This window comes from Suncus etruscus, chromosome 8, assembly GCF_024139225.1.
Source record: "Suncus etruscus isolate mSunEtr1 chromosome 8, mSunEtr1.pri.cur, whole genome shotgun sequence".
In the NCBI taxonomy this organism is placed as follows: Eukaryota; Metazoa; Chordata; class Mammalia; order Eulipotyphla; family Soricidae; genus Suncus; species Suncus etruscus.
In genome coordinates this window covers 13857841-13881733 of record NC_064855.1, presented here as the reverse complement: position 1 = coordinate 13881733, position 23893 = coordinate 13857841, and the positions used below count along the sequence as shown (strand labels likewise).

The window sequence follows — 23893 nt, the reverse complement described above, 5'->3', positions numbered from 1 at the left end:
TGAGTCGGGTCCATTCCCCCCACTAGTGTCAACCTCCATCCACTAATGAATCCAGAGTGCATCCTATTCCATCATCCTTCACCCCTTGCCTGCAAGTATAGCAATCCCATGTAAGTTTAAATTGTTTACATTTAGATTGTTAAAGTTTAGGTCTCTTGATCCTACTGTCATTGACTTTGGCTTGGCTAGTTAGTTCTGTCCTTATTTTTTCTCCACCTATGCACTTGAGACCACTTGGCCCCTGGCCCCCAGTCTTTCTTTTTTTCCTTTCTTCTTAGTTTTATAGAAAAATGCAGAAATATGTGGTAAAATAAAGTAATCCGTGTCCCAAGGTTCTAAACGATAAGAATTTAAACAATAAGAAAAAAAAAAGAAATAAAAGGGCGTGTGGCAGGTTTTTGTTTTGTTTTGTTTGTTTGCTTGTTTTTTGTTTTTGCATGGGCACATCAAAAGATAGGGAAAAATAGAAAGGAAAAACCTTTGGCCTAAAACAGGGAGACCGTACCCATGAAGCATCCTGCCATAAGACCAACTGAAGGCTCCAGGTATACTAAATTGTCTAACCCCAAAGTCTTTCTCTGTAGTTCCAATGAAAGTTCCTCACAATCATGGTTGTCAGGACCAGGTTTCAGTAGTTAGAGATCCTGGTTTTTTACAGATCCTATGTCAAAGTCAGGTGACTCGGAGCATCTTCTGGTTTCATCTCACCATTAGGTGGCAATGCAGCAAGCTCTGCTCTGAAAGCAAGTTGTTGCTATTCCAAGTCATCAGGAAGAAGCTCATATTTCTTGTGATGTTCCTCATGGAATGGCCAGAATTCAAGACAGTCCATCTGCCATCAGAGTCTGGACTAGACTGGCCACAGTGGAACCAGTTTCTGCCTGTGCAAATGTTTGCAGTCAAACAGTGAAGGCCATACCCATCTCTGGCATCTCTGCCCCACTCCTTTAGCTGGCAGCTGATCCTGGAATTGGCATTTCTTTCTTGGTGTTTGATCTTGGAGTCATTTGGATACAACTGAACAAATTGAGGTTAATGGAGAGGCTCAGCAGGGACTGAAGAGCATCAGGAGGTAGGCAGGCTCCCAGAGACTGTGAAAATATGCAGCAAGACACTTAGGTTTGCTCCCAGGAGGAAACAGTTGAGTGTAACTCCATGAGGTCTCAGGAAACAGAGTCCTGCCAGCCTCATGTCCAGCAAGAAGCAGAAGATAATGACCCAGACCTCATGGTCAGGTATCTCATCACAGTCCCAGCTGGAAATGCTGGTGGGCAGACAGGTGATGTTTGTGGACACACAACAGGGCATCCCTGTGCTGCCCAAGGGCCGGGTGACCACCAGCTGTGTGGAGAAGTGAGTTAAGATGACCGTGTGAGGAAAGTTCTGGAATGGGCAGATCCACAGAGATGGAAGATTACTGATAGACAGAGCCTGGAGAGAAGAGAATGCAAACTAGCTTAGGGTGAGGAAAGTATCTGAGAGGCGGTGAGGAGAAAGTTCTGGAATCTGGTGAGACTTGCACAAGCATATAAACACACTATAGAGTATTGTATTGTTCAGTGTTGGGGAAATATTATGGCATGTGAATGATATTTTAAAATGTAGACTTGTTGACTTGTCATACATTTTCCTGGTTCTGAGGCCCTCATGCCTCATCTCTCATCTCTCTTCAGGCATCCTGCATCCCTCATCCAGCATCATGGACCTTCAGTGCAATGCCCAGACCTCCCGCCAGGGGGACTCAGCTGACACGGTCCTTGAGGCCAGGTCTGCTGACCTTGCCTGGGTCTCTGTGGCCTGGTGCTTAAAGAGCGTGAACGCGCTTGGGGCAGTGAATGATCCTGGCCCTGTAGCTCACAGACTCAGTTCATCACTGGGTGGATGACTCATTTCATCCAGACTTGTCACCCATAGCAGGGGCACAGGCGACCTTCCCTGAATAAAGATGAAGCAGCACCCAGACACAGTGTCAGCACAGTGTCCAGGGAAGCCCAAGTCACTGCCTTACATTGATTGTCTGATGCCCCCCCCCCCCCAGAAGACTACAGCCCCGCATTGAGGCAGAGACATTGATTGGAATAGACTGTGAAAATGTAGGGTTGGTGAGTGATTTGGGGTATGCTTTTTGTTTTGTTTTGTGGCCATACACAACAGTGTTTAGGGATCACTCCTGGAAGTGCCGAGGGGACTTTGGGATACTGGTGTAGTTGCTGGCTCAGCCACCCTAACTCTATACTATCACTCAGACTTTGTGATTTTGTTTCTTAAGAATCTGATTAAGACCTGGTATTGTGTTAACTGCCTAAGAGATGGATTTTCCCTGAGTCCTGGTTCACAGTGGCCAGAGACCAGAGGTGCTCAGTGACCACTGCAGCCTCACAGTGGCCAGGTGGGAGGTCCAGGGAGCTTTGTGGTGCTGTTCAGGGTCTTGTTCCCCTCCTTCGCATAAGCTTTCCTGGGAACCCCTTTTCCCTCTCCTGGGTGGAGAGATGGTCTGTCTGTACCATACATAGAGCGATGGGGTTGTGTAGGTGCATAGGACTCCAATGTTGTTTGGCTCGGACCTCATGCTTCTTTGGGGATAAAAATGCTGAAATGATGAGGTGCCAGTGTGCTAGAGAAGAGATATTGTTGTTTCCCACCATCTAGATGAGTTGGGTGTTCTTTCACGAGGGATTTGTTCTATTAAGTGTCTTAATACAATCCTACCGTGCACTGGGGATGTTCAGGCTGTGGCTTCAAAAGATGCCATAATAACTCCTATGTATCTACCACCAGCACTGCCCAAGGGTTGCACCCTTTCCCTAAGCACCTGTCATCCCCTGCTTCCTACTCATTGGGGACCCACCACGTAATGAAACTGTAGCTAATAGTGTTACCTTCAGAGAAACAGAACCAGAGGCTGGAGCAATAGCACAGCAGGTAGAACACCTGCCTTGCATGAAGCCAATCTGAGTTTGGTCCCTGGCATCCCTAGGGTACTCTGAGCACTGCCAGGAGTGACTCCTGAGTGTAGAACAAGGAGTTAACCCAGAGTATCTCTGCTGTAACCCCCAAACAAACCAACAAAACACCCCAAAGGAACAGAACCAGTTTCATGTCCCTGTCTACTGTGTTCTCTATAATTGGCTCATTTCCAGCCACATGAAGTAGTTTCCAGAATCACTATTTCAGAAGGTACACCTGGGCTTTGTGGATTAGGACAAGGAGTGCATTTCTCTCAGCACTCTGGAGACACCCTCCTCTTCCCTATTATCTGAGGTTATTGCTTTGTGAGGATATTAATGAGCACTTTCCCCTACCGAAGTTACTGCTTCTCAGCCTTCAACCCCCAAACACATTATTTTTGAATCAACATGGAAACCAACTTGAATTTCTCCACACCCGTCCTCTGGGCTGGCGTCTGTTCATGGCCTGCCTGCCACGGTGGCTAATTTGATGCTCCCATCTGTCCATCGTCTCTGACCCTGCTACTGATACTGTAATTAAGCCCTCTACTCTGTTGCTTTTCATTTACCTCTGAATTATTCCTGAGTGTGTGGACTGGATTTCTTTTATTTTGATCCAAGGTATAATTAGGGAAGCGGGCTGAACAAAAGAGCTCATTTTTCCCTTTCCCTCGCCAGGGTGGTAGGTGAAAAATGCCGCCCAATATTGCCAGCGGGATCCCAGCAGCAGCCTTGTGCCATTGGTCATCGCTTCCAGGCAGGGCCTGCCCATGCCGGCCCAGATGTGTGACGGACGCTAGTAATCCCACACCAGGCTTAATGAATGTCTTCAGATGTTACTTTGAAGTGCCGCTTCTATTTTTATTATCTAACATTTATGAAATGTCAACCATGAGCTCCGTGAAATGCAGAGAAGAGCAGGTTCAGAATGTTCAACGCTGAGTGTTTGTTTCAGGCCTCGAGATCAGAGACAAGTCGAGTGTGGGTCTTCCTAGGGAAAGAGTTTGGTGTCTTTTCTATTAAAATGATGAGCATGAGCTCCTGCCCCTTGAGGGAGATCTTTCAACAGTGCACAAAGTCAAGGAGAGAAAAATAAATAAGATACACTGGAACTTCCATGGATTTCAATGGAAGAGCCAACTTTTGCTCTTTGTTCAAGTGATGAGGTATTTGTTGGTCTCGCCTGTGTATTTTTTTTTTTTTTGTCCAATAGTGTGCCTTTGGATCTTTTCCTTTGGCTCAGGCAGGATTGGGGGCCTGGAACTTGAAGGAAAAAGAGAATTAGACTGGATCTTGGTCCATGGAATTGGCCTCACTTGGTGTGTCGAGCCCTTTAGGTACCAGGATCACAGAGGCCTTATTAAAATAGAAGCGAAAGTGGAAGATTTTATGTTTCCAAAAAAGAAAATAGGTTAGAAGACAAGGAAGGCACTTGCCAGTCTGACCCCAGTACCACTTACGCCTGAGCACAGAGCCAAGAATAGCCCCCAAGCAGGGTTGGGAAGTTATATAAAAAAAAATAATAGCTAACAAGATAAAAGCAGAAAACACAACTTTCAGATTCACAATTTCTGCTCATTTCTCTCTCTCTCTCTCTCTCTCTCTCTCTCTCTCTCTCTCTCTCTCTCATATGCTGACTTTATGGAGCTGGAATGATAGCACAGCCGGGTGGGCATTTACCTTGTACATGGCCAACCAAGGTTTGATCTCCAGCATCCCATATGGTCCCCCGAGCTTTTCAGGAGTAATTTCTGAGCACTGCCAAATGTGGCCCCCCAAAAGCAAACAAAATGAACATTCTGACTTTAGGGTTGGGAAGAGGTGGCTGTGAGCACTGGGACCAGAGCACTCAGCACCTAAATTGGCAGCCTTTGGTTATCGTTTCAGGAGAGAAGTCACAGAATGGCTGGATACTAGAGGGCTCCCCACTCTCTCAGTGCCTTAGCTCAGGCTTTTGGGTGACTGATTGGGATGATGCAGGACACACAGGGTACAGTGAGAAGGAACTAGAAATGGGTGAATTAGCTGTTATAAAGAGCCTTTGGATACCCACAGTAGGGATCCTCAGCACCCTCGGTGCATATTTTCCAATCCTCAATGAGTTCACTAGTCCCCAGAAGATGGAAAACCAGCGTAGCTGTATCTGCCTTGTTTGACCTACGTTCTCTCTCCCAGCCCCAAATGCTTTATTTTAATACACTGAAACACACTATAAAGAAACATCTTCAGTACTGCATGAAATAGAATATCTGAGTTCAGGGGTGGGGGGAGAAGATGGTTTTAACTTCTGTTATTTATTTATTTTTTTAGAATGTTAGGATTAGGGTAAATGTTAAGCTTAGTGTTAGGATAAGTATAAGGTTAGGTTTAGGGATAAGGTTAGGGTTAGTGTTAAGGTTGTGGTTATGGTTAGATTTAGGATTAGGTTTAGGTTTAGTATTAGAGTTGGGGTTAATGTTAGGGTAAAGTTTGGGGTGAGTGCTGTGGTTAGTAATAAGATTTGTGTCAGGGTTAGAGTTTTATTTATTTTTTATTACCATGTTTACAAAAATTTTCATACTGTGGCTTCAGTCATAGAATGTACACCTCCCTTCACCAGTTTCATTATGCTTTTAAATTTTCTTAAGGTCTCTTCTTCCAACCAGACTTACTCCTGAATTGTGAATAAAACCCATGTATGAAATTACCCTCGTGCCGTCTTTTCACTCCCAGGCAGATGGGTCTGAAGAAGCAGGATAATAGCAAAGGATTGATAAACCAAGCCAGTCAGGAAAGAATCAAGGTGTTTGGCTTTTTGCCTCATGGACTCTCTGCCAAAAGACAAAATTTAGAACTGCCTCTTTATTAGACCAATATCTATCCAACCAGGCCGAATAGAGTGGAGTAAGATACAGGTGGACCTTTATAAATTAAAGGAAGAAGTTTACAGGAGAAAGGAAGATGGGGGAATGCCTTTGTTTTGGGTTAATAGCTGACTGTCATCTTACAATTCCACCCTTTCTGTTTAAAACAAAACAAATAATATTTAGAAAGACTGAAAAATGTTTTCATTAGAATGAAACACCTTTGGATTGAAGCATCATTCGGATTGATCTCTTACCCATCTGTTCTCCACCCCCAAGGTGTAGTCTTGGCTTCCCAATAAAGACCCCAGGTCTCAGGGAAAAACTGCTTGCAGTTTGGTTTTACCACAACTGAGCTATCTGCTTCTTAGGAGCAGAAGGTTTGTGTGAGGAAGTTCCTGAATCTGTTTTATCCCCTTAACCATATATGGTTTGTTTCCTATGTTGGCGTTTGCTTCCAGACCTGTGCCCCTCCAGTCCCCTGGGATTGGGGCATGAGGCTTACTCCTAGCAGTGCTCAGGGGCCCGGGATTAAATCGGGATTGTCTGCTTGCAAGATAAACACCTTATCTCCTGTTCTCTCTCTCTCTCTCCCTCTCTCTCTCCCTCTCTCCCTCTCTCTCTCCCTCTCTGTTTTTCTCCTCTCTCTCTCCCTCTCTCTGTTTTTCTCCTCTCTCTCTCTCTCTCTCTCTCTCTCTCTCTCTCTCTCTCTCTCTCTCCCCCTCCTACATGACTCCTATATTTTCTCATTGGTTTCAAATTAGCCTCTAACATCTGTCCATTGCTGCCGGTCTTTAGCGGCAAGAAAGCTACAGTCCCCCCACATCCTCCATCCATTACTCTCTTCAGACTCTCCTAAACTCGGATATTAGTCTGGAGCTGAGGAGAACAGTACCACATGAACCACGCAGTACCCAGTACAATGCTTTTGTTACCAACCGTGACAGGGAAACGTACCTGCTAATATTTCATGCTCAGGTATAAGCCACTCTACAGCCTTGTTCTTCAAAGCACCCTGGGCTTCATTTAGCTGGGATTCTTCCGAAATCTCTGCCAGGTGAATAGCAATTCTAGTATCTGACACCCAATTCCGTGAGAGAGTCCCAGCACCTGGAAATTACCAGAAGATAAAATTGAAAGCTTTTTCCTTTAGGAAGGAAATAAAATCCACCAGCACATAAACTTTTTGAAAGTAGAAACCGTATCCAATTTTTCTTCCTGTCCCCATAGTCCCTAATACCTGCCCGGCAGATAGAAGCTGCTCTGTGAGTCATTGTTGAGAGTCTCTGTAAGTCTGAGCTGAAAAGGGGAACAGCCAACAGACACTAGGTTGGAATAGATGCATATTGGGGTAGGTGAAAAGCTGGCCACAAACACACATACATGCACACATGAGGAAGGAGAGCTGGGCCACATACATACATGTGCAGTCTAGAATTGTTCATCAAAAAAAATATATACCCACTCTAGTTTTTTTTGTAATTTTTAAATTATCTTTATTAAACACCGTGATTACGAATATGATTGTAGCTGTATGATTTCAGTCATGTAAAGAGCACCCCCCTTCACCAGTGCAACATTCCCACCACCAATGTCCCAAATCTCCTTCCTCTCCACCCCACCCACACCTGTACTCGAGACAGGCTTTCTACTTTCCTCATTCATTCACATTGTTAGGATAGTTCTCAATGTAGTTATTTCTCTAACTGCACTCATCACTCTTTGTGGTGAGCTTCATATCATGAGCTGTACCTTCCAGTCCTCATCTCTTTTGTCTCTGAGAATTATTGCCAAAGTGTCTTTCACTTTTCTTAAAACCCATAATAAGTGTGACTATTCTGCATCTATCTCTCTCCCTCTGACTTACTTCATCAGCATAATAGATTCCATGTACATCCATGTATAGGAAAATTTCATGACTTCATCTCTCCTGATGCTGCATAGTATTCCATTGTGTATATGTACCACTGTTTCTTTAGCTACTCATCTGTTGAAGGGCATCTTGGTTGTTTCCAAGTCTGGCTATTGTAAACAGTGCTGCAATGAATATAGGTGTGAGGAAGGAATTTTTGTATTGTACTTTTGTGTTCCTCGGGTATATCCGTAGGAGTGGTATAGCTGGATCATATGGGAGCTCAATTTCCAGTTCTTGGAGGAATTTCCATATCGCTTTCCATAAATGTTGGACTAGACGGCATTCCCACCAGCAGAAACACTCTAGTTTTTATTATTTTACCTACAAGTGTTTTTTTTTTTTTTTTTCAAAATAACCTGGAGTCACTTTCTCAGAATTCACAGGAAGACTTAATGCTGCTGTTGAAGCAGCTGTTCCCTGTCTATGCTGCAGATCCCAGATAGGAGTGATGTGGACATACCAGCTCATCCTTGCTCGTTGGGTTGCACCCTCATGAGCAGGCTCTGTGCTGTGTGCTACCCTTTGCCATCATGAGTGTGCTGGCTCCCAGGTTGACTGTGCCACTGCCCGGCTGCCAGTTTGTCAACCTGCCCTTACGGGGGTGTTATGGAGGGAACAGACAGGGTGAGGGATGCTTCTGTGATCCTCCCATGCCAAGGGTTCTATCACTGAATCCCACCACAAAGTGAGCCCTGCATGTGAGGTGGGCATACCTGCTCTAGACCACCTCCTGGCCACCACATCCTGGGCTAACCCTGCCTGTCACATTCTTCTGGGGAGTAAGTACCAAAGGGAAATTCTGACTCTGAGTGTCCCAGTGTCTCTGTCTCACTGAGAGACAGCCCTCACAGCCTGGCCCTGTACTCAGGAATCACTCCTGGCAGGCTCGAGGGACCATATGGGATGTCAGGGATTAAATCCGATGGCTATGTACAAAGCAAAAACCCTCGCTACTATGCTATCTCTCTGGCCCCCTGGTTGCTACATTTCTGTCTTGTACTCTTTGGCTATTGTGTCCCTCGGCCTCCAGAGTCTCAGAGGTGGACCCAACTTCAATTTAGGTTTATACAAACTTTTTTTGTTTGTTTGTTTTTGGGTCACACCGGCAGCGCTCAGGGGTTACTCATGGCTCTACACTCAGAAATTGCTCCTGGCAGGCTTGGGGAAGCATATGGGATTTAAACCACCATCCTTCTGTGTCTAAGACAAACGCCCTACACTGTGCTATCTCTCTGGCTCCTAGGTTTATACATACTTCTAGGTTGCCAGGGGCCATGGATCCCTTTCTCGGATCACGTAAATTCATCCCATCCCAGCACACACAGATACATTCACCTAAAGCACAGCTCCCTGCAGGTCCTTCCCACAGCCAGGGCTGGGCAGTGCCCCTAAGGAACCAGCTGTCCCCAGGACTCAAGAGCCAGGCAGTGACAGGAGTGACTCTGGAGCCAGTCAGTCACACTCAGGCCTCGCGTGGGCCTCAGATGGGCTCTGCCACTTGAGCCACATCTCCGGTCTACCACAGCCTCTTTACAAGCTGCTCCTTTCCCAACCATGTGATGCAGCTTCAAAGGGACATTGGGGAAAGCTGGGGCAGGTGGGCTTCGAAGCAGAGTCTTCTTCGGGTATTGGCCTGAGGCCTGAGAGAAGCTAAGCTGATCCAAGAGAACAGCTCAGAGGGCCAGAGAAGGCAGAGAGAGAGGCTGCAAACTTAAGTCCAGGAGAGACAATGTTGATTCTGCTGAGAAACGAGGAACCACATAAGGGCCAGAGAAGCTCCCAGCTATGTGAAGCGGAACCAAGTCTTCAAAGGTAAATAGGAATGGTGTCAATGTGTGTATGTGTGTGCAAGCAAATAAGTGTGCGCACTTGTGTGCGTATGTTCAGGCGTGTGTGACAGTTTGAAGCACACAGGGGAGGTGCAGCGGTCTGGTGACCTGCTTGGGTGGAGGCGTGTTCCCAGGCTGTTCTAAAGAAGAGGCAGTGGGAAAGCCTGGATGGGTCTGTGCTGGGGAGTGAGTTGAGTCCAGCCTTTGGGCACTGTCCCCAGAGAAGGAGAAGGGGCTACAGTGCCCGAGGCCTGAGGGACTGTTAGGTGCCCTTAAACTAGGCTCTGGCTAGAGAAATGGGTGGAGAGAGAGAGAGAGAGAGAGAGAGAGAGAGAGAGAGAGAGAGAGAGAGAGAGAGAGAGAGAGAGGAGAGGAGAGAGAGAGAGAGAGAGAGAGAGAGGAGAGAGGAGAGAGAGAGAGAGAGAGAGAGAGAGAGAGAGAGAGAGAGAGAGAGAGAGAGAGAGAGAGATATCCTGGATCTCAGGGGTCACTTCCTCACTGCAATCCCTGCCCAGAAGTCTAAAGTAGTACTTAGCTGCGTTCTGGAAAGTTCCACCCTCTCCTAGAGCATCTCATCTCCCGGCCCAGAGAGGAGCAACAGCCTTAGAAACAACACAGTCAGTGCTTGGCTTCTGCGCCCCAGGATGCGCTTGCAATTTTGTCACCTTGGCAGGGACCCTATGGGTTAAGAGAGGTTCCTCATGCCCCCTAGGACCGTTTTATCTGGGCCCACCCATTCCGGGCTGAGTGGGCTCAGGACACCTCTCTCTGTGGGTGAGGCCCTGGCAGCCCTTCTCCACCAGCTTCTCTCTCTCCTGGGTCCTGGGGCAGTTTGTTTGGCCTTTCCCCCATCTCCGGAGACCCCAGGCCCTGGCAGATCGCGACCCTAGGGGCTCCCACTGCAGTCCCCCAGATCCCCACGGGGAGGCACCCCGTAACCACCGAACCCCGCCGGGCGCGAACAACTCCCGAGGCCGCGGCGGGCTGCCCCTTGGCGCAGGGAGATCGGTGCGGGGCGGTGCGGGGCGCGATCCCTCTCCCGCTCCCCCGGGGAGAAGCCGAGACTCCGCAGGGCTCGAGCCGGCCCCGCGATCGCCCCACTTGGCCCCGTGGCCCCGATCCCTAAGCGCAGAGGCTCCAGACGGCGGCTGCAAGTTTGGCCCTAGCCAGCGTCCTGCTGCCGGGGCTCGTTGCGCGCGTGGCCAGGGTTCCCCCGAAAGGCAGCCGGACCCCGGAGGACCCCGAAGGGCTCCGGGCTGGCCAGCGGGCTGTTCCGGCGGTTGCATTTCCCTCGCTGCCCGCCGAGCGGCGCCCCAAGGCCTCGCCCGCGCCCCGCACGCTCGCCCGCCCGCCCGCCCGCCTGTCACCGGACTCAGTCTCTGCTCGGCGCCGGCGGCTGCGGATCCGGAGACCCGGAGATCGAGAGCCCCGAAAGGAGCTGGAACAGCGCCCGACCGGCCCCGGAGTCGGAGCCGCCCAGGTAAAGGCCGGGCCCGCACGCCCCGAGCCGTCCCCCGCGTCCCACCGGCGCTCCCCGGGGCCCCGGTCCTCCCAGGTCCCGTTGCGCTGCTCGCTCTGCTCTGCGCTGCGCATCCCTGCCCGCCCCGGTCCGCCCTTCCCTTCCCGGGTGCCACTCGCAGCGGGGAGCCCCTTGCACCCCGCACCCCCGGGCCCCGGGGTCCCCCGGCTCTCCCTGCGGCCCCCCAGCTTGCGTACCCCGAGTGGAAGTGCGGGAGAAACTCCGGAGACCCGCAGAGGGTGCGGTAGGGGAAGGGGAGTGGGGCCCGAGCGCCCCTGGGCACCTGTGTCCGTCTGTGTCTGTCTCTGTCCGTCTGTCTACCCAGCTGTGCGGGGTGATCGGAGGCCCCGGGCCCCCGGAGTTGGCCCCCCGGCTTGGGGGTGCGGTGCAGGGGGACGCCGCGGCAAGGGACTGGGTGCCCTCGGGTTGGGCCGGGCCGGGCCCCGGCTGGGCCGGCCGTGCCGCGCTCCTCCCGCTCGCTGGATGGACCTCGCTCGCTCGGGCAGCTAGCTGCTGGTCCTGGCATCTCTACTTTCTGCTGCCATGTTCCTCTCGGTGCTGTTGTCTGCTGATGCCACGCGGTGCCACCTCCCTGCTTCCCTCCAGTGGCTCTCCCAGGCATGTCTCTAGGGGCCTGGCTTGTCTGGGAAGGGAGACAGGGGCGCTCCGAGGATCTCCCCCACCCGGGACCGCTGGGTCAGGCAGCTGGTGTGTGTGTGTGTGTGTGTGTGTGTGTGTGTGTGTGTGTGTGTGTGTGTGTGTGTGTGTGTGTGTGTGTGTGTGTGTGTGTGTGTGTGTGTGTATGTGTGTGCAGACTGACAAGATCCCAGGACTGGCCAAGGGGCTGTGCCCAGTAGATTCAAGCAAGGCTCTGCCCGTGCTTGCCAGGGTCACCTGGGTGACAGGAACCCTCCCCAAGACCCTGCCAGACTCTGCTGTCCACCGCAGTAGGTGGAAGCCAGCCGAGCTGGCCAGCAGTCCAAGAGACCCCTGCCCAGTCTCCTTACCTGGCTCTGAGCTTTTGGGGTATAGGGGACTGTCGGGGCCCAGCAAGGGCTTCCGCAGGCTGTATGAGCCCCCAGGACAGTCTCGGCTGGGGGTCCCATGCCCCGGCCCCATGCTCTGCTCCACCTCCTCAGCCACTCCGGAGTGTTTCTTAGGGCAGCATGTGCTTCTCAAGGTCATGACCCCTGGAGAGTCGCACATCATGTGCACCCCTGAACTCTCATAAGCTGCGTCCCCCTATATCTCTCAGTTCTTGGGGAGCGGGACTTCCTCAGTTGCTGTTTGACTTGCTACCTGGCCCTTGCCTGGAATAAGGCCCAATGCCCTAGACAGTTGCCTATCTGAGCTGACCTGCAGCAATGAGTACCTGGGGAGGGGGGAGACTGGAGTCTGAGGGCATCTGTGAGTCCCCCCGGGTGCCCCAGCTCCCAGGTTCTTCTAGAGCTGGAGGCTGCTTGTTGCTCTGGCTTTCTGGCCAGGATCTCTGAGGATGCGGAACATGGAGGGGGAACTTTTAGGAACTGGGAGAGAAGTTTCAGATCCCCAGAACTCTGAGAGGGGCCTGGCTATGCCTGGGAGGGTCTCAGGCCCAAGAGAGCTGGGGAAGGAAGGGCATGAGCTAAAGTGCTTTGGGGATCAGGGCTGGGGATGAGCCCAGGTTCCTGGCCCCTGGAGTGTGCACTGACTTGTGGTGCTTTGCTGCTCTGTAAGTGTCTCCTTTGCTCTCTGGGAGGAACTTCCTGCACTGGGACCTCTCTGCCCTGGAGACCCGCTGCACCTGGGACCAGTGCAAAGCCAGTGTGCAGTGCGCGGTCTCTGTAGCTGTACCCAGGCAGCTATTACCAGGTTAGGACCCTATGGAGCCCAGAGGCCGCCCTGTCGTCCCTCAGCCTTTCTTGCTTCATCTTTGTGCTCCTCTGGGTCTTCTCAGTGGGGCTGTCCGGGTTCCCCATCCTGCCTGGGCATGAGCAGTGTTTGGCTCTCATACTGGGCAACCCAACACCTCGAGTCCTGCACCACCTGGTCAGGCTGTCCCTTCACTCTCTTTAGGGTCACCTGGGCACACAGCTCTGGGGACACTGGGCCCCACTACTGTCCCTCAACCCTTTCACAGCCTGACTTATGGGGCTCCTGAGATGACCAACCTCAGTTCTCCTTTCCCACTGCTCCTCTCTCTGCCTCAGACAATAGTTTCCTGAGGCTGTGTTTCTGGGGCCACACCTATCACCTGCAGAGGAAGTGGGGGCGTCACATGACTGGTTCTCAGAGATTCCTGGGAAACCTAGATTTCAGGGGCCTCAGTTTGGAGTTGAGGCACTCTGCTAGGAACCCAGCTGGGGTCCTCTGGGCTGAATTTCTTTGTGCTCTTGCCACCTGCCGCTTCGCACTTGTCTGTTCACACCTGTCTATTCACACCTGTCACTTCACACTAACCCAGATAGGCCTTCTCCAGCCTTTGAGGGCCCTACAGTAGTGACAGGCCAGCCTGTCCTCCACGCTGGTGCCGCTTCTGAGTGGCCTTGAAGAAACTGCGACTGTCCGGAGTTTCCAGCTTGCCTCATCTGTGCAGTGGGGGTGATCAGACCTACCGTCAGCAGAGCTCACTGTGTTTTGGGTGACCAGGGTGGCTCCTGGCTTCGCTCCTGTCGCCCAGGGGAAGCTGAGGCTCTCCACATTTGCCCTTACCCCTCACCTTGTCACCCAGCCCAGTCTTGCTGCAGGAGACATGTGGAGTCCTCTAGGCTTGACCTTAGCATCCAGCATTGGGTCTGCTCCATGTTCAAAACTGGGATGTGCACTCTGATGAGTGTTTCTATGGGTGAGAGAATCTCAGGACTGGGTGCCAGTGGGAAGAGTGGGGTGGTTCTCATGCTCCTAGACAGGACACATGGAGTCCTGAGCCCCAAGTCAGTGAGGAACAAAGGGGCTGTTGTGGAGCCCAGCCCTTTGGTGCTGCGGGAGGGAGCGGCCTGGGGAGCCAGTACTTGGGGTACCCGGGAGTGACATTTTCCAGGAACAGTGGAAGCTGACAGATTGGACAGCAGATGACAGAGAGAAGTGTCGGGGGAACTTGGAGGTTTATGGGCCCAGTGTGAGGAGGTGGGCGCTGCTGTCAGGCTCAGAGAGCCAGAGGGAAAGCGGGTCCAGAATATTGGATTTTGGGCTGAGGCCGCAGCGTGCCTGGGGGATGGCTGAGCAGATGAAGGGGTGCATCTGCCCTTGGTGCCCAGCCTGTGTCCCTGCTGACCTCTGCCTTGCCTGGCACAGGCCCCTGCTCTGGCCTTGACCTACTTGTTCTTGTGTCACACCTGAGGGCTAGGCAGCTGGGCCATCGTATTGCAGGTGCTTTAGACAGGTGTGCTGTATATAGGAGGTGCTGTTTAGGTGCAGGTTTTATATACAGTAGGTATCACCACATGCTGTGGGAAGGTGCACTGTATACAGTAGGTGCTGAGTAAGTGCTTTGGACGGGTCTATTGCATATAGTAGGTGCTGGCTAGGTTCTTTGGGCAGGGACGTTGTATACAACAGGTGCTAACTAGATGCTGTGGGTAGGTGTGTTGTAAACAGTAGGTGCCAACCAGGTGCTGCGAGCAGTTCTGCTGTATTAGTAGGTGCTGGCTAGGTTCTTTGAGCAGGGATGTTGTATACAACAGGTGCTAACTAGATGCTGTGGGTGTGTTGTATACAGTAGGTGCCAACTAGGTGTTTCTCTGATACTACTCCTGTTGCCTCAGTTTCCTTTCTTACCACCATAGCCCTTCCCTCACTTCACCCCCAATCCAGTATAATGATCTCATGCCGACTTGGGGGGCTTCCTGCACATTCCAAAGGGTAAGCTCAGCTGGGAGGCAGGTGCAGTAATGCTGTTTGGGAAGGGGATAAAGGTGGATTGAGAACTGAGGGGAAGTCAGAACTGAGGGGTGGCTGTGGGTGAGGGGCCACCTGGCTGCAGGCTCCCCCAAACTGAGACTCCCCCACCCCACTCAGGCTCCCTCATACTGAGGATGCAAGTGACTCAGGAAGAGACCCCTGAGAGAAGGCACCTTCTGTCAGGCTCCTGCCTAGACTTGTTTGCTCCTGGGACCCTACTTCAGGGGTGTCTGTCTCTGTTCCCCACTGTCTAGGGTACTCCTTATTGGGCATTTATCCCAGAGGTGGAAGTCAGGAGTGGAGCAAGATGCTGTTTTCATCTTCCTGAGACCACTCACCGTCCCCAAGGTAGGAGCAGAACCTTAGAGCCACTAGTCGGGATGGTGCTCTGTGGAGGCTTTAGGGACATGGGATCATCTGGCCTCTTTGCCTTCTTCTCTGGCAACAGGTTGGCACCAGCCTGGCACATGGTGGGAACTTGGAATTGGCTCCTTGGATAAGTTCGCTAGCCTTGCCGATGAAGAGCAAAATAGCTTTCAGACCCAGCCTGGCATGCAGCGCACTCTGCATGGGTTGGTTAGTCCAGGGGAACTGGACAGTTGCTGACTGGGGTCAGCGATCATCTCAGCAGGGGATGCGAAATGGGGCTGGTGGGTGTTCATAGCCCAAGCACTAGGCTCCAAGAAACACGTGGAGTTTGTGTGCAATGCATGGAGTCCAAGATCTGGTGTTGAAATTGATGTCTGTGCGTTTGTGCATATGCATGGACCTTGCCCTGGTCCTGGTTTTCTCCACTGCCATTCTCAATACTGCTTGTTCTCATTTGGGTCTGGGAGTAAAGGTTCTAGAGCAGTGGTCCTCAAACTATGGCCTGCGGGCCACATATTGTATTTGTATCTGTTTTGTTTCTTCATTGCAAAATAAGATCTATACAGTGTGCATAAGAATTCGTTCCTAAGTTTTGTTTTTACTATAGTCAGACCCTCCAATGGTCTGAGGGACAGTGGACTGGCCCCCTGTTTAAAAAGTTTGAGGACCCCTGTTAGAGTCACAGCTGAATGGTCTCATATTACTCCTGGCGGACGGAGTTCAGGGGACCATCTGGGGTATTGTGGATTGAAGCTGGATCAGCCATGTGCAAGGCAAATGCCCTCCCCACTGTGCTCTTTCTCGGCCTGCTCTCTTGGACCCCTGATCGATCACTCTTGGTATTCGGTGAATCCACAAAGACCCTCAACAGGTACCCCCCACCCTAATCGGGCCATCCATCATGCAACTCTTCCAGGCTGAGGAGGAAAAAGAAAGTGGGTGGGCAGGACGGGATGGGGCTGCACTGCTGGACATGTCTAGGAAGAATAGGTGGGGTGCCCCGGCATGATGCTTCTTGGGGTTCTGGCTACTGCGTACCCTCCTCTGCAGGGCTCAACACTCCACTGGTGTAGATGGTGCTTACTGCAGGCAGTTCTCTACTTGTGCTCCCATGTCCGGCATGTTCTCCAGCTCAGCCTCAGGTGCTGCTGCTGGTTTCTGCCCCCCGCCCCCAGGATCCCTTGGGGTTGCTAGGTAGAAGTCAGCAGGGCAGTAGGCATCCTCTCAGGGGCTCTGGGCCCCTTCACCCAACTCCTAGACCTGCAGGGATGTGGGTGCAGGCCTGGGCATGGGTAAGACCTTGCCTTGCAGTAGGACCCTGTCCCCACCCTCTACCCACTGTTGTAGACAAGCTGAGTCCACTTCCTGGGCTCGATTTCATTTGTTTTGTTCTCAGCCACACCGGGCTTGGTCAGGCCTGGGCCTGCCATGTGCAGATTTACACAGAAAGTCTCCTGGGCCCAGAGCCCCCTCCCTGGAGGACCTGAGACCAAGTCCAACCTTGGCGCTACTTTATGTTCCCGACAGTCCACACTGGATGCTCACTGGTCGGTGTCACTGCCTTCTTTTCTCCCCTTCCTTGTTTCTGAAGGCTGACCATTTAGAGCCCTCAGAAGGTTCTAGAAACTTTGTCCAAACATATTTTATCTTCCACCAATCCTAGGCAGATGGTTTCACTGTTTTTTTTTTCTTGCTTTATATTTGGGCCACACCCGGGGGTGCTCAGGGAATACTCCTATTGATGAGGGACAATATGAGTTGCTGGGAATCTAATCTGGGGTGACCGCATGCCAGGCAAGTCTCTCTCTTCCCACCCCTCTCTCTCTACTCAGGGACGCTGGAGGCCTTCAGCAAACGTCAAAGACTCTGAACATGCTTTGGGGCCAGGCACCCCTCATCCCCGGTACCTCTAAAGCTGGACCTGGCAGTTCTGCTGCAGAGCCAGAGGGGGCAATTTGGGGGAGGAGCTCGGGGTGCTGACCCAGCTGTGTCATCAGGAAACTGTCCCCATTCCCCTGAGGGCTCCTCTGTGGCCCCACTGGGGCACTGGGGACCTGCTTCCATCTCATCCCATGTTGCCAACTTGGCTCGGGGACAAGATCTCACGAGCTTTCATACCTGCTTGAAGTTTGCGTTTTTCTGAGGATCTGAACTAGGAGTTTCACATTTGGTCTTTTTCTTTTGCTGTTTTGGTTTGGGGCCACACCCAGCAGTGCTCAGGGCTGCCTGCTGGCTTGCTGGTGGTGCTCAGGGGACCCTGTGGGATGCCAGGGATCGAATTCTGGTCCAGTGAGTTCAGGCAGGCGCCTTCCCTGCTGTCCAGTCCCTTTTTTCCCTTTGTTATTAACATTTTATGTTTGAGGTGCCCTTTGGAATCTCTCTGGGTGGCAAAATGGCCTCAAAGGCCAATTAGTTTTGCGGTGAGAATGGTCCTCTCTGTGTCATTGTGGTAGGCTGGGCCTCTGCAGGAAAGGAAAGGGCAGAGGCTGATGAGAAGACTACTTGTGCCCCGAAACCCTGAAGTTGGGAGACTCTTGAGTAGGGATCAAAGTAGGGTTCTGTTGTGACTCCCAAAGGGAGCTCCTGGCCAGCAAATGACAGCCTGATACCATGTCTCTTGTGTGACAGTGTGACAGTGAGAGCTCAAGGCCCCTCATGGGCCCCTTCTGAGTCCATCAGGTGCGCCCTCCCTGCTGTCCTATCGCTCTGGTTTGTTTACTTTTTTTTACTCACACCTGGCAGTGCTCAGGGTTACTCCTGATTCTGAGCTCAAAAATCACTCTTGGCAGGCTCGGGAATCACATAGGATGTTGGGATTTGAACCAGGTTCCATCCTGGGTTGGCTGCATGCAAGGCAAATGCCCTCCTGCTATGTTATGTCTTTGGCCCTGGTTGGGTTACTTTTAAGTTAACAGACTCTGGAGTGGACTGGGAGGCAGTGTGTGTGTGTGTGTGTGTGTGTGTGTGTGTGTGTGTGTGTATTATGGCTCCACCAGGGGGTACTATCAGGTCAAAGGCTCCCATGGGGAACAGCCTTGAGGATACCCACTTTTTCACACTTCCATGAAGACAGCAGGCGAGGTCACTACTCTGAATCCTTTTTATCTGTGAGGCTGTGGAGCAGGTGCCGTCTGGTCAGTGCACCCAGTTTATGGCCCATAACTGGGGACCGGTATCTCCTTGCTGGCTGCTGCAGCGGGGAGACAGCACCTGCTTCAGAATCGGAGTGCCTCTGAGCACAGGCTCTTACAAAAGACCCCCAAGATGCATGTCCTTGAAAGGCCTCTGTGTTGTCCAGGGCGCGGCTAGGGGACTGTCTGGTTTGACAAATAGCCCCATGGCCCCAGACACGTGGGCTAATCCCAGTGTAAATTGTGCAGTCATATTTATTACTCATGCTCTGGTGCTAATAAAATTCGAATTTAAAAAAATAATGGTGAGCAAATGAAGTGGTCGATGGCCCGTGGGGAGAAGATGCAGAGAAGGTATTTCATGGGGTGCAGGGCTAAGTTATTATGACTTCCTTGGTGGGGGGAGGGGAGAGTCATTACAGGGAGGATGTTCTGAGGTAGCTGGGGAGCCTCTGGTCTCTCCAATCAGAGACTTCATCGGCACCTTCACCCATGGTGGCAGCACCTCCCTGCTGAGAGAAAGGGGGACCCAACTCTGCGGTCTATCACCCCCACACACACCCTACAGCCTTTTGCAAGCCCCCTTCTGGCATCTACTTGCATGTTTTGGGTTGACCCCCTTCTGCTTCCCAAGTTCAAGAGTCCACTGGGCTCTGTTGTGCAGGGAAGACCTGAGGCAGATCTAAGGAAACAGTTTCTGAGGATGAAGGAGTTTGGTGGCTCACACTCCTGCTCAAACTGGGCCCCTTTGTTCAACCACAGCAGTGGGGGTCACGCTCCTGGGGGCCTCTGAGCTTGCATGTCCTTGCCTGAACAGGCGGGAGAGTCGCACGCCCCTTCCCAGGGTCCCTTGAGCACTGAGTTGGGGTGGACACTGAGGTGACGTCCAGCAACCTAACTGTCCTACTGGTGTCCCTCTGTACCGCTGGACCCATCTTCGCCCATCCAGGGTCAGTGGGTGGCAAGAGGGCATGAGCGCAGAGCAGTCGGGGGCCGAGGAACATGGTGGTGTGGCACGCACATTCCGAGGGGATTAGTACTATTGTAAGTGTTAATTGAATGTCCATTGATTGCCTGTCCGAGTTTGATTTAATCTGTCCTTCCTTCCGAGTCACAGTGACTGCCTGACCAGCTCACTCCTCCCTGCCCTTGGTTTTCCTTCTCTCCCTTCACCCCGCTTTGGTCTCGTCTCACTGCCTCGGTAATGAGACACTTTTCTTTCCTGACCTGGCCTCTCCTGGGTCCCGTTGGTTCTTTCCGCCACAGGGACCTTTTTGGAGAGGGAGAATCAGCTCAGTCCCTTTCTCTAGAGGCTTCCAGGCTCTAGGATGGGGTGTAGAGTCAAAGGGCAGCAGCCTGAGGGTATTCAGAGGGGCTTTTGCTCTGACTATGATGGTATTTTTTGTTTGTTTGTTGTTTTATGGGTCACAACTGGTGGTGTTCAGAGCTTACTCCTGGCTCTGTACTCAGGAATCATTCCTGGCACTGCCCAGGGAACCATATGGGATGCTGGGGATCAAACCCAGATTGGCTATATGCATGGCAAGTGCCTTCTTTGCTGTATTTTTACTCCAACTCTACTCTCTGACTTTGGAGAGCACCAGCTGCAGTGCTCAGTGCTTGGGAGCACTGTCCTGAGATCATAATGTGCAGTGAAAAGGGATCAATGACAGATGAGGCCAGAAATATGGGGTGCCCAAGTGCAGCCGAACAGGGCACAGGGGACTCAAGGATGTTAGGATCTGCTGTACACAACAGTATGGTAGGGCTCCCTGGAGGAGGAATAATGCCCATGAAAGAGTTTAAGCAGCTTTGCAAAGGACAGTAGACAGGTGCCCTGTGGGGGTATCCTGGAAAAAGAGACACTGGGGGTGAGGGAGGCTGACTGTATACCCCATGATGAGCTCATGTTAGTCAAGATGCCCCCCAACCCCAGTGTGGATAGTCTGGATTTCCCCTGGAATTTCTGGACTCACTCTTCTTGGTTTACTCTGCCCTACTGCCCCCATCTCCATGAATGATTCTGCCCCTTCTGGTATTTCTGGGCACAGGTCCCCAGAAGGGGCTCAGTTGCCTGATTTGGATGCTGAATCCTCCAGCTCTGCCAACCCCCAGCTGTTGTGTGTCCCAAACTTGGTCCAACGACCTTAGTTGGGGTGACCCCGTTGAGGCAGACTGAAGGATCTGATGTGTAATCTAGTATTAGAGAGCCACAGCCTTACCCAGCAGCATGGATGGCTCAGGAAGTTGTGGGAGGGGAACCCAGCAGAGGTGGGAGTGCACTGCGCAGCAGGGGGCCTTCCCTTTCCTGAGGGGAGCTGAGAGTCAGGTACAGGGAGGGAGGGTCTCAGAGCCTGAGAACACAAAGCAGGCAGGAGGGGGAGTGTAGGCTGATGGGAAGAAAGGTGTTAGGGTGAGTATCTGCCCTTCACTGGGGAAGCTGAAATCATCCCCAGGTCAGGAATAGACAGGCCAGAGGTGCAGGGACCAGAAGTGACAGACTTAGAGGGGCACCTCGCTGTGGAATTACCTGCCAATGCTTGAAGCTTTATGTCTGGACCACCACGGGGGTAGGGGGTGGAAGCCCAGCATAGAGGTAAAACTGGACTCTGAAATAGAAGAGGAGTTTTTGCCTGGAGTTTGGGGCCTGGGCTCTAACAGGTGAGCAGGAATTTTCTGAGTGGGAGAGAGAGAAAAGAGCTGTTTCACACAGAGACTAGAACAGAAGCAGAGGCCATGCTGGGAGCGTGCACTGGACATTTAGGGAGCACGGCCGAGATGAGGACGGGGCTGTGTGCTGGGGACTGTGAGACCAGAAGCTGAACACTTGCTACCTGGGAAGGTGCCTGAAAGGACAGTAAGCCGAGGGGGGCAGGCTGCCAGGAGCCCCCCCCATATACCACCCTTCTGCTCTAGGAGGAAGCCAGAGGTGCAGTTTAGTGTCTTGGGCTGCTGGATTAGGCATAGAATGTGATGAGCACTGAATATCTGGGCCAATGATAGAAACATTAGCTGGCCTGATGACAGCAGGAATGCATGAGCACGACACTCTCTCTCTCTCTCTCTCTCTCTCTCTCTCTCTCTCTCTCTCTCTTTCTCTCTCTCTCTCTCTCCATCCATCAACACACATTTGCTGGTATTCCACTCCCCACCCCTCCCCGCCTTGCTGCCCCCACCCCCATGGAGCTGACTTGCCTAGAACGAGCAGCCCCAAAGACAGGAAAGCGCTGTTCTAGCCCACTGTCAATCAGTGGGCAGCATTTTGATTTTCGGTGGGAGGCATTGAACGCACACGAATGCGGTATTAGCAGGCAGCCAGCATGGGCTGCCTGTCTACCTCCGTGGGCCCGAGCTCAGGTAAAGCCAAGACCCAGACAGACAAAGGCATCGTAAAAAGGCCTTCCTCGGAGAGGTGTGGAAGATTCTAAATGTGATTCTAGAGAAACCTGGAGCCCAGGAGTGTTGGGGAGGGAGAGGGAGAGAGCAGCCAAAAGTCTGCAGACAGGCAGATGTTACACTGAGGAAAAGGTAGATTGGAAGCCAGTGTGAAGGGCTGGAGAGGTAAAATGGGGTTAAGGCTCTCACCAAGCACAGGGCTGGTCCTGCCTTCACCCTTGGTGTTGCATGTGGCACCTCAGGCATCTCTGGGAGGGACCCTGAATGCAAAAAGGAACCTCGAGTTGCCAGGTGTGGCCGAATTACCCCCTTCCCAAAGTGATTAAAACCAAGTATTTGGTTATTTCCCTCCAACCAGTTATTTATTATTATTGTTATTTTGGAGGTTTGGGGTCACACCCAGTGGTGGTTAGAGGTGACAGGATGGACTGCTTGCAAGGAAAGAGCTTTAATCTCTGTCTTGCCTCTCGTGCTTCCACATTGTACAGGTGGTTCTGGAAGCTTTAGAATGGGCAGGAGTGGTTGAAGAGCGAGCCATGCCACATGTACCCCCATTTCTACCTCAAAGCTGCCTGCATGTGAGCATCTCAGATATGGGGCACCCTTTCTCTGAGTGGGGCTGTTGGGGATGGTGCCCAGAGCTTCACATTTCCCTGCCTGGCCAACACTGTTCTGCTTAGGCCCAACTTGGGGGTTCTTTATTTACTTTACTTATTTATTTATTTATTTTGGGTTTTGGACCACCACTCCAGTAGAGCTTAGTGGTTACTACTGGCTCTGTGATCAGAAATTACTCCTGGCAGGCTCAGAGGATCATGGGATACTGGAGATCATGCCCTGGTACACTATGTGCAAGGCAATCAACTTCCCCTCTATGCAATTGCTCTGGTCCTGGGGCCCCATCTTGGTGGTGCCTGTAGGGGTGAGTCTGCAGTGAAGGTTGTTTTGGGGTACAGACAAGTGGGCTCTGGGTTGAGCTGGGCTAAGGCTTTACTTCCAGTCAGTGCAGAGCCAGCCACAGTGCTATCTCCAAGGGATAGATGTCAGCAGCACTCTTAGGATCTTGGTGCCACAGGGGCTCCTCATGGGAGACTGGAGAATTCACTCCACTAACCCCACTGTCCTGGAGTGTCAGGGGGGAAGAACCAAAGCTTCTTTCTCCATTCAGGCTGTCCTCGGGATCTGGAATATTCCATGGGTAGAACCAACAAGATGGAGTGAGCTGCGAATCATGGAATGGAGGTTTCAAACAATCAATGATATACAGAAACCAATGACTTGAAAGGAGCTGGTCTGTATAAAATAGGAGACCTGGCTTTGGCCTATTTGAGGTTGAGGCCATGGAGGGGGGTCTTAACCACCAGGTATGGTAGGGCAAGACATATCCTCAGAACCATCTCCTTGAATGAATTTGGGGGCTCCCAGACCCTTCCTGGGACACACCAGAACCATGATGCCTCTGGAGATGGTTGGTGAAGGCAGAAAAAGGACTGTTGGGGTGGTTGGTGAGCTTCCAGCATTGGATGTCTGTGGGGAGAGGGACCCCCACTCAGCCAAGTTACAGAACCCAACTTACTGAGAAAAAGGTAGATTGGAAGCCAGTGTGAAGGGCGGAGAGATAGCCCCTATCCTGCTCCATCAGCCCTTTTGAAGTTGGCGACAGACTTGAAAAATAAAACCCACAGTTTGTAAGATCACCCCAGGCACTGTGTTTCTAAATCCAATGCAGATGTATCTGAAGAAGTAAAGTAGCAGTGAAGGAATAATAAACCAAGCCAGTCATGGAAGAGTAATGGAGTCAGTGACTTCTCATGACTTCTCCCTCATGTTGTCTCCCTGAGCCAAAAACCAGTGCTCTTTCTTTATTAAATCCTTTCCCCATACCAAAAAGGGGGAAGGCCAAGTATTCCAGGTGGGATTTTACATACCAGAAGAGAGATTTATGGGAAATAGGAAGATGGGGAACACCTTTGTTTTGGGTTATGCGCTGGTGTCATCTGGGCACCGTACACTCAGTCCAGTTTAAGGAGACTGTGATGGTGATTAGCCACCAGAGGGTCAAGG

The 23893-nt window shown here is 51.7% G+C and overlaps 1 protein-coding gene across 1 annotated transcript in view; it reads left to right on the top strand.

Annotated features, from left to right (window-relative positions):
* Positions 1-10931: 10931 nt before the first annotated feature.
* GRIK4 (glutamate ionotropic receptor kainate type subunit 4) overlaps positions 10932-23893 on the top strand; it is a 239295-nt gene continuing 226333 nt past the window's right edge. The window contains exon 1 of the mRNA XM_049778002.1: positions 10932-11015. The gene's annotated coding sequence lies outside the window, so the exon portion shown is untranslated. The remainder of the gene's footprint in view (positions 11016-23893) is intronic.